Genomic DNA, 15349 nt, shown 5'->3' with positions numbered 1-15349 from the left:
TCTGAGTGTTGCAGTGCTTTTCTGGAAAAAAGTGAAAATATGCCACACATTCTCCATCGTGGAGAAACATGTTTGATGACTTCGGTCTCCATGTAAGTACGATGTTGGCTGTTCAGAATGTAATGACACTGACAGTGAGAAATGGCCTTTTGTAATTGCTGTGAAAATGCAAATAAGGTCTCCTACGTTCAGCTGAAATCTCAACAAAGCATCATTTTTAGTTAACTGAGGTTTTTTTGTTACGTTTTTTTGGACTAGTTGCACTTTGATGTTATGTTTGATTTCAATGTATTTTAACAGACAATCAGACTTTGTGTTCACTATATGTTCACTATTAAATATCATTATCTTTTTTTGAACCATCAAACTGTGTATGATTTAAATTGTAATTTGCATTTCTTTATTATTTACATGATTTTTCTCATCTGTTTTTACAAATGGAATTTGAGAAACATGTACATTTCCTTGTACATATATCTTTGGTTCATATACACTTCCTGCCACAAAATTGTAATCTAACTTTCTTAATAAGTAAACAAACTGAACTAAAAGCTTTCCCATGGATCATTTCAGAGTGGTCCCGGACTGTGGGAGGAAGGTTAATATTGTGTGAGTTTGAGTACTCTATTTGTGAGCACTAAGATGGAAAGAACAGCTGAGGGGTACAGGTGTCTGTAAGGTAATTTTGTCCTATAGTGTTCACATTGTAGTCTGTGTAGCAATAGTGTGTAGTTCGGATCAGAAACATTAAGATATTGTACATTTGTGTTCCAGTACAACAATAAATTAACACATCAAGAATGGAGTATGGATGCTTGAAATCATCTCAGTATCTCTTCCTTTATGAGGATGTAATGATGACTATACAAAACCTGAAACTCAAGCCATGGGGCCATGTTACCTAGCAGCAAAGCCAAATACACACCAGTAATCATCAGCAGATCACCTAACAAGTGCAGGTGGCAAATGGTGGCATGTAAGGAAAAGAACAACAGAGAAACAAATGACATTTTTAGAGATTAATTATATAGATGAAGCATTATTTTCATTATGGAGAAAAAAATTAACAAAAAAATAAAAATGGAAATTCGTAGACAGAAACCTCTTTTATTAATTCTGTTGTGAAATGTGTTGTAATTGAATTACATGAAGAACCAATTTTGGTAGCTTCTAACAGTGTCAACATGAAATATTGAACAGTCCTCATATAGGTGACACATACACATTATCAGCATATCCCTTTACCAGGGTATGTTACCTGTTTCTATAAACACAGGATCAGTGTCAGCTCAATTAAGAACAGCATGCAGGCTAAATTACCTACCCTGATAATATTAGTATATTTTTTTATTTTGATAAAATAAAAATCCTGATGCAAGTTATGACAGAATCTATTTATTACTGTATTGTACAAACTAGAAAAGGACCAAGATTTAGTTAAATGATGACATGACATGCAGTTTTTTTTTCTGTGGCTTGATTTCTGACAGACTGTCTTCTCTTGTAGGTAGTTGCTGAAAGCAAACAAAAATGTCAGTAACAAACAAGGACCATCTGTGTCACTTCCACAAAATAAATAAATAAATAAATAAACACAAAGAAACATCGCTGTTATGATGTTATGATATACGGTCCCCGTAAGGTGACTTGTTCGGTTTACTTAAGCCCTATTCGGACGGGATTAGTTTTACGGGGGTAGATGGAGTTATGTAACTTTACCACAGGACGTCTGTTATATTGATGTCCTATTCGGACTGGATTAGAAATTCTCAGTTAAACAGTCAGAAGTGGGAGGGGTAACACGATTATGCAGCGCAGTCACCTCCCTCGTCGTCATGTGGACATTACGTTGCTTCCTGATTTCACGTGCAAACACGCAACATGCCGCCGTCCAAAAAAACGCGAAACTGGACCAGGGAGGAAACGCTATGTTTAATTTCATATAAACAAAGATTTGGGTCCAGTTAAACGATTTATTAATGCAATTCATTACATTCTGATGATTGGATTCTGTTAGTAAGTGGAAATTAACTTACCTAATACAAATAAAAGTTCTGTGCTTCTGAGAACTGCTTGTGACCTTTTCTTTAATGGTCTGTGTCGTCGTATGCAGGATAAACTTGAGGTTTGCCATTGATTTGTTCCACCTCCTAGAAAGCAAGTGAATGCTTCTTCAAGCGCTTCCATATTTAAAAAAACGCGCAAAATTACAGGAAATGACGAAATACTACCGTGTATATTTTCAGATGGTCTATTCGCACGGGACTAGTATTACCTGAGGTAATTTGCCAGGATTTCTATATTACCTAAAACATCCAAAGTAGTTTGACCAATAACATGCAGGTATGTTACATAATCAACCAATCGTGGTGTGTGAAAAGGTGAGGTCTACAGAGAACGATCAAAGCAATGCAAATACACGTACATGTAAGGTGTTTGTTCGTTCATTCAACTTGAAGCGCCACTGCGCACACATCATTGTATGACACCAAAGTACCAAGAGAGTGATTTTAATGCATAAAAAGCCGTCTGCTCTCTACAGCTCTTATGAATGTCATACGATGATCGATCTGCACAGCACAAGCAGCCAAAATCTGGATATTTTAGGCAATATAAAAATCTTGGCAAGGATGCGTCATGGGAAAATGGCTCATATGGTCACCCTAATCACCAGCATCACAGTATAAAAGAGAAACAAGCACACAAACACACTGTCTGGTCTCCAATGTGGAAAAAGACTCATAGCTCATAAGCAATCCTTGAAAGAAACCCAGCTCCACGTCCTTTCTGACACCATCCCCTCCACTCTCTCCCACTTGTGTGCTATCTGTACTGTCCTGTAAACAAAAACACACACAAAAAAAAATCCTTATAAAATATCAACTTTGATATAGTAAAATACATTTAACTGAAAACTGAATACAAAATAAATCACACAATATTTTCACTTTAAAGTTCAACAACAGGGGGGTTGGAAACAAAGTGCACAACACTATTCATTAAACACTTATTTAATGTATTCAGATGAAAGTTTACAATATTAACAAATTATTCAAAAGCAGTGTTTTCAGAGCCCCCAGTTACACTGTTTTAATCAGAACCCTAGCAATACAGTGTAGTAAAACAAGTAATCAAATCTCAAATCTTTTGAGTAAACAGATATCCTTAAAAACCTGACAACCTGAAACCGTTTGAGGAAACCGATTGCCTTAAACCATTTAAGTACTCTTAACTTAATTCAGTTGAGTTCACTGAAAGAAGATTTATATTGCAATTAAATAATGAAGTGATTAATTGAGTGATAATTGAGCTTTAGTGATGAACACCTGCTGTTAACAAAACAAAATTAATGAAGAAAAGAGAGAAAGGAACTACAACTGACTTCAGACACAGCCTCACTAAAACCTGACAAGTTATGTTAGCTCAAACTGTTTGAGTAAACCACAGCCTTAGATGAAATCAACTGAAATAAAATACATGAAATCTCTCAAGATCTGATTAAACAACCCCACAAACAGCATCACCAGCTCCACTTATTAATAACCAGACTGACTTTATTTCTGTCAGACGTCTACTGAAGATCTTATTGAGAATGAACTAAGGTTTAGATGTTGATTTATTGTTTCATTTGAAGTAACCATGTTAGAGATCAGTGTTTGCTTTAGTTGGGCTCTTGACCCTTGACTTCTTAGTTTTTTCTCTGGCTGCTTTAACCACATGTTTCTAAAACATATTTGTAATAATACCCAGCATGCATGAGACTGTCCTCGCTGCAGCCTGTAGCACGATGACGTAGCTGGATCAGATCCAACACGTACTGGATGTTGTTACGCGCATGCGCGGTGGTGTGTTTTGGTGACGTCATAAACGCATGCGCAGTAGAGAGTTGGTAAACGATCGCAAGTGCTTTGGTCTTCCGAGAAGAGTCTACAGAAAAACGGTGGATTAATTAACAGTGATTGTATATCGGTAGGTAATTAATGTTTGTAATCTTTATTTTACATTACTTTTTTTATATTTTTTATATTACTTTTGTTGTTTCAACATGTATAGTCTTCTATAGTGTTGTGTATCCGAAGCGTTGTAAACGTGTTTAGCTGACATGACTTGTATAATGCTCACAGCGATTCTCATTTTAATCTTATACTTCGATAGACTGCAGTGCTAATGTAAAACTACCGTGATTTTGCTCGGCCAGTGAATACTTATTTGTTATTGCATTGTTCTAGATGAATGTCTTTAAAAACGGCAGTTGTCCAGTAATTCCAAGGTGCTGTAACCAATAACGTTCAATAGTATGTTCCTGCACAACAGGAGGTTGCAGATTCAGGACCGCAGATCTAGGACCGCAGTTCTAGGACCCTAGTTTTTCCTGACAGCGCCACCTACCGTACTGGACGATATAGCAATGGCTGCAGTTTCAGGACCGCAGTTCTAGGACCCTGTTGGTTTAGTTTGCAGTCTCGTTACTTTGTATATAGCATCAATATATTAATCTCAGTAGTATTTGTTTTTAAATGTGATTTTTGATTCAAAATGCAGCAGAGGTTAATTACTAAGTGTGCTTTGAGTCACAATTTTAAATTTAAACATGAACTTACACAAAATATAAATGAAATATCAATTTTGTAAAATTGATGTATATCAATTTTAAAACAATTGTAAAAAATGAAGAACCTTAAAAGTCTTAGTGTCTTGAATTATACAGTATATTGATTAACCTTCTTAAGGTGATTTAGCTCATTATCAGGTAAGTTAAAGTTGGAATCAGTGTATGGAGTCACTAAATTACAGCCGATATTTTAAAAGTTGTTGAGAGGCAAGACAAGACAAGTGTCACGATCATTAGATGGAGTGCCCATGAGCTTCAGTAGAGGGCACTCCACTCAGGACCATTCCACCCATCAACCACCAGATGTCACTTGGACACTAGCACCTCTCATACTGTTGCACCACACCCGAACTACATTACCCATGAGTCTCTGCATCACAATCACCCTGCCACACCTGCACCTCATTCATCAGCCAATTTCCTTGCCACACCTGCACCTCATTTACACACACACTTAAAAGCAGCACACTCACTCTCACTTGTTTAGTCTTGTTTAGCCAGTCTGACATTTCCAAGCGTTTTTCCCCTGTGTTTGTTATTCCTGTGTTTTGACCTTTGGACTGTGTATTCCGACTCTGATTCTCTGCTGCCTGTCCCGATCTCTGCTTGTTTTTGGTTACGATTCTGGTTATCTCTGACACACCTGACGCCATTCCTGATCTCTGCCTGTATTACCATTCTTTGGAATAAATGCTGCATATGGATCCGAACGCCTCCGACTCCTTGTTACAGAAGACTTCGCCGTACCAGGATCCAGCAGCTCGGTATCCCCTTGTCACTGTGGTATCGGTTCCTGTTTTAATGTCAGCATATCACCAATCCAGCCTAACCACAGATCCAGTTGACCTGCTGTTAGATCTTAAGCAAGGAGATTGGTCTATTGAGGACTATGTTCAACAGTTCTGTGAATTGGTTTATCGAGTTCCTCTAGACGATGAAGTCTGGTTTAAGGATTTATTCCGTTTGGGACTCAATGAACCAGTAAAATCATGGTTGCCTAGAGGGAAGTTTAATTGCAGCTTAAGGGACCTAATGGACTTTGCACTCTTGTCATGTGATTCTCCTTTCCCTGTGGGAGAGGCAGAGGACTTTAAAGCCCCAAAACCGCTGCACAAGATGGCCGCCAGCCCAGCGCCGCTGCACAAGATGGCCGCCAGCCCAGCGCCGCTGCACAGGGTGGCTGCCAGCCCAGCGCCGCTGCACAAGATGGCCGCCAGCCCAGCGCCGCTGCACAAGATGGCCGCCTCAGTTGAATTTCCAGAGTCAGGTCAGGTCCCCGTTGACTTTCCAGAGTCAGGTCAAGTCTCCACTGACCGTCCAGAACAAGGTCAGGTCACCATTAACACCCAAGAGTCAAGTGAAACAACAGTTAAACTCTATGAGTCAAGTCAGGTCCCTGTTGATTTCCCAGAGTCTAGTCAGGTCACCATTAATCAGGTCACTGTTGACCATCCAGAGTCAGGTCAAGTCTTCACTGACCTTCCAGAGTCAGGGTTAGTTCCTGTTGGCCTTCCTGAGTCGAGTCAGTTGACCGTTGAATTTTCAGAGTCGAGTCAGGTTCCAGTGAACTCTCCAGAGTCGAGACAGGTTCCAGTGAACTCTCCAGAGTCGAGTCAGGTTCCAGTGAACTCTCCAGAGTCGAGTCAGGTTCCAGTGAACTCTCCAGAGTCGAGTCAGGTTCCAGTGAACTCTCCAGAGTCGAGTCAGGTTCCAGTGAACTCTCCAGAGTCGAGTCAGGTTCCAGTGAACTCTCCAGAGTCGAGTCAGGTTCCAGTGAACTCTCCAGAGTCAGGGCTAGTCACCGTTGACCTTCCGGAATCAGGGCTAGTCACCGTTGACCTTCCGGAATCAGGGCTAGTCACCATGGACCTTCCGGAATCAGGGCTAGTCACCATGGACCTTCCGGAATCAGGGCTAGTCACCATGGACTTTCCAGAGCCAGGGCTAGTCACCATGGACTTTCCAGAGCCAGGGCTAGTCACCATGGACTTTCCAAAGCCAAGTCAAGTCACCGGTGATCTTCAAAGACCGAGTCAAGTCACCGGTGATCTTCAAGGATCGAGTCAAGTCACCGGTGATCTTCAAGGACCGAGTCAAGTCACCAACGATCTTCATGAGCAAAGTCAAGTCACAGTTGATCCTCATGAGCAAAGTCAAGTCACAGTTGATCCTCAGGAACCAAGTCAAGTCACAGTTTATCCTCAGGAACCAAGTCAAGTCACCGTTGATCTTCATGAGCAAAGTCAAGTCACCGTTGACCTTCATGAGCAAAGTCAAGTCACCGTTGATCTTCATGAGCAAAGTCAAGTCATCAACGATCTTCATGAGCAAAGTCAAGTCACCAACGATCTTCATGAGCAAAGTCAAGTCACCAACGATCTTCATGAGCAAAGTCAAGTCACCAACGATCTTCATGAGCAAAGTCAAGTCACCAACGATCTTCATGAGCAAAGTCAAGTCACCAACGATCTTCATGAGCAAAGCCAAGTCACCATTGATCTTCATGAGCAAAGTCAAGGCACCATTTATCTTCATGAGCAAAGTCAAGTCACCATTAACCTCCATGAACTAACTCAAATCACAGTTGATCCTCAGGAACCAAGTCAAGTCACCAACGATCTTCATGAGCAAAGTCAAGTCACCATTGATCTTCATGAGCAAAGTCAAGTCACCATTAATCTCCATGAACTAACTCAAATCACAGTTGATCCTCAGGAACCAAGTCAAGTCACCAACGATCTTCATGAGCAAAGTCAAGTCATCAACGATCTTCATGAGCAAGGTCAAGTCACCATTAACCTCCATGAACTAAGTCAAGTCACAGTTGATCCTCAGGAACCAAGTCAAGTCACCAACGATCTTCATGAGCAAAGTCAAGTCACAGTTGATCCTCAGGAACCAAGACAAGTCACCAACGATCTTCATGAGCAAAGTCAAGTCATCAATGATCTTCATGAGCAAAGTCAAGTCATCAATGATCTTCATGAGCAAAGTCAAGTCACCATTAACCTCCGTGAACTAAGTCAAGTCACAGTTGATCCTCAGGAACCAAGTCAAGTCACCAACGATCTTCATGGGCACAGTCAAGTCACAGCTGATCTTCATGAACCCAATCAAATCACCACAGATCTACCAGAGCCTCGTCACATCTCAGCCGAACTCCCAGAGCCTCGTCACATCTCAGAGCTCTCGTCCTATCCTGTCACGGCCAGGGAGGCCGTCAATGAGCTCTCATTCATTCCGGTCTGGGCTACGGAGACCATCCACCAACTCTCTGTCTGTCCTGTCATGGCCACGGAGGTCCTCCATGAACTAACCGCCTGCCCTGTAATGGCCAAGGAGGCCAGCTACCATCTCATCACGGCCACGGAGGCCGCTATTAACCTGTCAATGTTCTCTGTTTCAGTCCCACCTGAGCAGACTTGCGGTCCGGTGCCATCGACTCCACTGTGGTGGTCCTCTGCTTCGCCCTGGTGGGCTTCTGTCCCGTCTGCTCGGCTGTGGTGGTCCTCTGCTCCGCCCTGGTGGGCTTCTTCCCGTCTGCTCGGCTGTGGTGGTCCTCTGCTCCGCCCTGGTGGGCTTCTGTCCCATCTGCTCGGCTGTGGTGGTCCTCTGCACCGCCCTGGTGGGTTTCTGTCCCGTCTGCTTGGCTGTGGTGGTCCTCTGCACCGCCCTGGTGGGCTTCTGTCCCATCTTCTCAGCTGTGGTGGTCCTCTGCTCCACCCTGGTGGGCTTCTGTCCCATCTTCCTCGGCTGTGGTGGTCCTCTACTCCTCCCTGGTGGGCTCCAGCTCCACCTGCTCCACTCTGGTGGGCTCCCACGCCACCTGCTCTGCCTTGGTGGACCCTTGTTCCCGAGTTAGGCCCATGGCGGGCTCCCGTTCCCGAGTTAAGCCCATGGCGGGCTCCTGTTTCCTATGCCAGGCCCAGGAGGGGCTCTTGTTTTCCCGAGTTAAGCCCACGATGGGCCCCGTACCTGAGTTAAGCCCACGGCGGGCCCCTGTTCCCGAGCTAAGCCCATGGCGGGCCCCTGTTCCCGAGCTAAGCCCATGGCGGGCCCTTGTTCCCGAGTTAAGCCCACGGCGGGTTCCTGAGTTAAACCCTGTTCCCGAGTTAAGCCCATGGTGGGCCCCTGTTTCCCATGTCAGGCCCAGGAAGGGCCCCTGTTTCCCATGTCAGGTCCAGGAAAGTCTCCTGATCTCCATGTTAGGCCCAGGAGGGGCTCCAGTTCCGCCTGCTCTGCCCTGGTCCCCAGCCTTCCACTTCCACATGGACCTGGCCCTCCATCCCTCCCCCTGTTCCGCCTCCGCTCCACCGCCCTCCTAGATTGTTTTGAGTGTCTGGAAGCTGCTCCTTTGGGGGTGGGCAATGTCACGATCATTAGATGGAGTGCCCATGAGCTTCAGTAGAGGGCACTCCACTCAGGACCATTCCACCCATCAACCACCAGATGTCACTTGGACACTAGCACCTCTCATACTGTTGCACCACACCCGAACTACATTACCCATGAGTCTCTGCATCACAATCACCCTGCCACACCTGCACCTCATTCATCAGCCAATTTCCTTGCCACACCTGCACCTCATTTACACACACACTTAAAAGCAGCACACTCACTCTCACTTGTTTAGTCTTGTTTAGCCAGTCTGACATTTCCGAGCGTTTTTCCCCTGTGTTTGTTATTCCTGTGTTTTGACCTTTGGACTGTGTATTCCGACTCTGATTCTCTGCTGCCTGTCCCGATCTCTGCTTGTTTTTGGTTACGATTCTGGTTATCCCTGACACACCTGACGCCATTCCTGATCTCTGCCTGTATTACCATTCTTTGGAATAAATGCTGCAGATGGATCCGAACGCCTCCGACTCCTTGTTACAACAAGAATGATTCAAGAATGTTTATTTATATATATATATATATATATATATATATATATGTCATTTTTGCGACAAGATCACAACAGCACATAAGTGAACCCCTTTTCCATCAGTTGCTGCATGGATAGAACGGCTGTAGGCTTCAACTCTAGAGGAAGAGAGAGCGAGAGACAGAGAGAGATAAATAAGAAACATTTGTTTAACATATTCAACTGGAATATATATATATATATATATATATATATATATATATATGAAAAGTGAAAGTCCTTGCAGCATGTGGTGCATTTCTTCAATTCGGGCAATTGGATTGTTATATGTATCTTGAAAAAGATATCTTGAAAAAGAGAGAGCCTACTTGTTAGAATATTTTGAGATCATGAAAATATCCCTAGTACCCTTTTTAATCAGCTGTCCTACAAATCCATAAAATCACTTCATATTGGCCATGCAGAATATGACAGAAACTAACACATGATAACGGACTGTATGTGGAGTAGACCTGCAGATTAGGCCAAATTGTAACAAGCTATTAAAATTGCCAAACGCCTTATTCCTCATTGCAAAAAAATGCCAAAACAACAGGCTAACACATACTGCAACTAGGCAGTCAGTGCAGTTTAATTATGAAAGATATTTTATACATAAATATGGTAAAACAACGACTATTAAGCCAGTATTCACACTAATAGATTAAGCTGCAGGTAAATCTTACAAACCTTACATAAACCATGATCTTGTCATCTGATAAGTTTAATTAATGTGCAGGCTAGATTCACTTATAATACTTCGTCATTAGAACTCAACAAGGATTTATGAAATCATGGCCACGAATTAACGTCATAGTAATTAATAAAACTAGCTCACAAATTCTTAATTTGGTGGGAATTAATCATTAATTCATAGTTAGCAGTTTTCACTATGTAATCTTCGCACCGTTTAAATGTTATAAAATAAAACTTAATTAAATATTGGTACTCACCGTCTGATTGCTGTCCACGTCGTCCATCTTTAATTAGTGTTGATCCAGTACGGTAGGTGGCGCTGTCACAAAAAAACTAGGGTCCTAAAGCTGCGGTCCAAGAGATGCGTTCCTGAAACTGCAGCCTCCGGTTGTGCCGGGAATACCCTTCTCATAACGTTACCAACTGCCCTTTTTGTGAGACGTCCAAACCACATCAAAACTATCCATTGATAACCATGTAGAGAATCATCTAAAATTGGCAGTACATCATGATGGTGACTATAATTTCACCTACTAATTTTATTTTGCTTTATAATATTTGATCTGAGTAATGCATGTCATATGTGTGAAACTCCCTCCGCCCCAGATTTTGTGATTAAGTGCAATTCACACTGTAGAGAAAATGCACATTTTCACTGCTGTTACTCTCCTGCTACAGTAACAAGAAAAGTGCAGTTAATTACTCATCTTAAAACATGTAAATAAAAATTGGCTCTTGCTGGCCAGGAAGCTCAATCTCCATTCCTGCATAGCCCAGCATCCACTTCTCCACTTTCTACTATTTCTTAGGCAAGTCCCTTATGTCATCCTTTGCAACCTTTGACAACGTGCCCTCTTTCTGCATCCACCCAAGTACTTCCATCTCCGACTATTTCCTCTGTCCTTGTATTTCCTGAACATGCTCACGCCATCAGGACACACATTTTTGATGCGCAACATCATTCACCATTATAACACGGCACAGAATAAGAACATGGAGGACAGCCTAAGAAAAGTTGTATCACCAAGTGATCAGTTAACCTTCAATGGTTATGGTCAGATAGTACTTGGTAACTTTTTATTTTTATATTTTACTTACAGTGACCATTCATTTTTTCATGTATTGTAAAAATCACTTTGTCTTGTAATTTATGTGAAGGTACACCACCACAGTCCCTAAATGATAGTGAAAGACACAACTGTGATATTACACAAATAGACCAAGTATACTGTAAGTAATGTCATTATAAACACCACACTTGCAAAATCTCACTTCACTTAATAAATACAGTTGGATCATAATATTTTGTCTCTTTTCAGACCCCAGCCAAGGTTCAGTGATTAACATGGCAGCCCTACGAAATGTGCAGCCAAACAGGGCATGCTGGATGCATCCACAAAGCAGTGACCAAATGAAGATGGTATGTTGAATTGTTTTGCTTTTTTTTGCAAAGTGTATAATCATACTTACACTTGTTTTTGTTTTTCTAGATAAAAAATGCAATTAAAAAAAACAAATGTTGGCTCAAGTGGGAGCAACAATTCTGAACAGATCAGATTTTATTACCTTGGGACATCCAAATGATGTTGGAGGCACTGTGAGTATTATCACATGCAATATCATGCTTTTGTTTTGTGATAAGTGAATATTAAATTTGGTTTCTCTCAAATTATTACAGATTTTGAATGCCTGCCTTTCAATGGTCAGAGATATTGCTGATTTAAAGGTAATATTTTATATATATCTTTTGTGTAGAACTGTTTTTTTGGAGTGAGAAAGTGTGCACAAGTGATCCTTCATTAACTGTACATTTTATATATTAATTGTATATATATATATATATATATATATATATATATATATACATTTTAAACGGTATCTAACAGAACATAAAGGTCCATTGTTTTAGCTCATATGTGACAGTGTCATGGTTGCCACCATTGTGTGCAGACCCTTCAGCTAACTTACCTGTAAGTATGACTGAAATTTTTAATAGAAGTTAACTAGGGTCATTTTAAGTGGCATTTAAAAATGTTTGTCGTCTGTATAATGACCATATAGCAGAATGTGACTTCATCGTACTGCCTTCCTGGAAATCAAATCATTGGATGATATGTGTAAGTCTATTGTTTAAATTATCAGTACTCCTTAATGCAAGTAACACTGAGATATTTTGACATAACTAACAGTTGTATCTTCCAAGAATCATTTAATAGAACCAATTTTACAGATCATGAAACCAAATAGCAGAGAGATGTATTTTCTTGATTCACTGCACAGCACTGACTTCAGCGATTGTCGTAACATTGATCCATACAGGTTTTTTCAGAAAAAAAACATTAAGAGTTCAAAAGAAGTTCAGGATTATGGTAGTTCTGTTTTGTGCCATACACAGCAAAATCCCCAGTGTTAATTTAACACTCTGAGTGTGGACTGAAACCAGTGTTAAAAGTAACACTGAAGCAGAGTTGAAGTTAATGAGATAATTAAGAAGTTAATGGAGTTATGATTGACCATTATTGAAGACACCTGATGTTAACAAGCAGACTCACTAAACAAGAAAATCACAATTTGTGTGTCACCATTATAGTGGTCAGTGTTTGCTTTAGTTGTGATCTTGGCTTGTGGCTTTTTACTTTTAAAAGTTGTTTGGCAAGCCAAGAGCAAAAGTCATCGGGTGGTGATGATTATGTTTTAATGTAATTGTTGTTTGACCTGAGTTACTGAACTAATTTACAGTGTTTTCTCTAAATAAAACTTCCATTATTGATTGTCACTGCTTTAATTACACAATGAAAGCGTCTGCATTTTCTATACATTTTGTAGCCATCTCTTGCAAGTGATTCTGATTTTATTTTATTTTTTAAATTAAAGAGTCTTTATTTTAGGCACACACAGATAACAAGAATCAGCGTATGAATCTCAACAACGGTGACAAACAGCATATCCAGATAAACAGATCTACTCTGAACATCACAAAACTAGATACTAAATATTCACATAAAAACAGCAAAAATAAAATATAGTTAGAATAAAAAGTTAAAAAGACAGTTCAGCTCATAATTTATTCATGCCGCAATGCATGATGGGAGCCATGGATGTGTTTTTATTGGCTACAACATGCTTTTTTGATTGTCACCGTTGTTGTGATGCTCACGCTGATTCTTGATGTCTGTGTGTCTAAACTAAATAACTTTTTCTTTATGTAGAACTAACTTTTAAAAACATGTCATATTATGCTGGATCGCTATCTTTTTTTCCACTTAATTTATGTATACATTAAAGAAACCTGAACTCACGCATTCAGGTCACTCCATAACAATTAGTTTAAACCACAATCAATAGCACACATGATTGCCTTTGCTCTGGTCTGTATGTTATAATTCTGTTACCACAGCCCACAGTCTAAAGTAAATAACTGAATGTTTAAGATCACAACTAAAGCAAACACTGACCACTATAATGGTGACACACAAATTGTGATTTTCTTGTTTAGTGAGTCTGCTTGTTAACATCAGGTGTCTTCAATAATGGTCAATTATAACTCCATTAACTTCTTAATTATCTCATTAACTTCAACTCTGCTTCAGTGTTACTTTTAACACTGCTTCAGTGTTTATATGAGTCCACACTCAGAGTGTTAAATTAACACTTAATTTTGCAGTGTACATCCTTTTGCATGCATTTTGTTTTTTGTTTTATGGCTCATTTTTCATTGATGCTTAAACTATTTAAATTTACCTTATCACTGGAATTATATTTAATAGTTCAAATACATTTTTTTTAAACAATGATAAATGAGCCAATAATTTGTTTGGGGTTGTTCCACCCCGGTGTGTTTATTAGTATTTCATTATTATTTTTATTCCATTTTTGTTTTAATTGTTGTTGTTTAAATGCTTTGTAGAGTACTTGCACAGCAACTACATCCTGGGCAGTGGAAAGAGTATGGACGTGATGATCTCAACGTAAGCAGTTTTCTTATTCCATCACTAAATTCCATTTTAGATATTCAACCACATTGTTTGTTTTTGAATAATTATAACATGTTTATTTCAAATTATTTCAACAGGGTGCTCCAAGGCAGAATTGTTCAAATAACTGTGGAGTTTTGTGTTGATGGTAGGAAGAATTGTTTAACAATAAGTAATGTTTTTTTTCCTTGATAGCTTTGTCAGATTGCGGTCTTTCATTGTTAATTTATTTTTTAGTTTATGAGCAAAATCAATATCCAACAAACTTAAGATATTGATACAGTCAAACAAAACCATTTAATTAAAGTTCATTACTATTGTTTATGTATGTTTTCATGTAACTTACTGTTAATGTTACAGTACGCACTCTATGTTGTAATGGGAGGCGTCTTTTATTTTGCTGAGGTGAGCTATCAAAACTAATAATTTGGGAAAAAGTTTATTCTCAAAGGGTGATTGTGATTTACATTAAGCATATTTTCCAGTCTGACATGGCTGCAGTAAGGAGATGGTGGTGCTTGGTCTTGCTATCAAATTATCCTGTGAAGTAAGCCTATTTCCAAGTTCTTCCAATAAATAAAACATATTTATTAATAGTACTAGGTGATGGAGGAGTAAAAGTAGCAGTTTTTATCCTCTCTTTAATAATGTTAATTTGAGTGACATTCAGAACTTTTTATTTATTTCAGAAATGTTTATTTATTTTGTGGATTGTCACCATTGTTGTGATTCATATGCTGATTCTTGATTTTTTCTGTCTAAATCTTAGCAAAGGTTTTCCTTGTGAGTGATATTTTCTTTTCTTAACAATTTTTCATGCCTCAGCAGTGTTCTTTTTGCTCCAGTTTCAATATTCAATAAGAGACACAGGATTACATCAGAAGTATGAGAACATTTGTTCTCATCAATCTATAAACAACAATATCAGTATCAATATTTTATATATATATACTTTTTATGCTGACTCTTTTGCTATAACCAGTTCCAAAGACACATTGTTATAGCAGGCAATTAAAAAATAAAATAAAAATAAACATTTAGGGTTGAAAAGTCACAGTTCAAGTGTCCAACTAAAGCAAACACTGATCTCCTTTATGGTAATAAAAAAAACACCTAAACCTCTGTAACTCCCAATAAGATCTTTTGTAGACACCTGCCAGA

General features: G+C 39.6%; 1 long non-coding RNA gene across 1 annotated transcript; it reads left to right on the top strand.

Annotated features, from left to right (window-relative positions):
- Positions 1-11720: 11720 nt before the first annotated feature.
- Positions 11721-14840, top strand: LOC132108533 (uncharacterized). Its single transcript, XR_009424470.1, has 5 exons — positions 11721-11811; positions 11893-11940; positions 12101-12331; positions 14122-14182; positions 14287-14840. It is a non-coding gene; the product is annotated as an uncharacterized LOC132108533 (long non-coding RNA).
- Positions 14841-15349: the final 509 nt, after the last annotated feature.

This window comes from Carassius carassius, chromosome 28 (assembly GCF_963082965.1).
Source record: "Carassius carassius chromosome 28, fCarCar2.1, whole genome shotgun sequence".
Lineage (NCBI taxonomy): Eukaryota > Metazoa > Chordata > Actinopteri > Cypriniformes > Cyprinidae > Carassius > Carassius carassius.
Note: the sequence above shows the minus strand (reverse complement) of the source record. Positions and strands in the feature narration are given on the sequence as shown.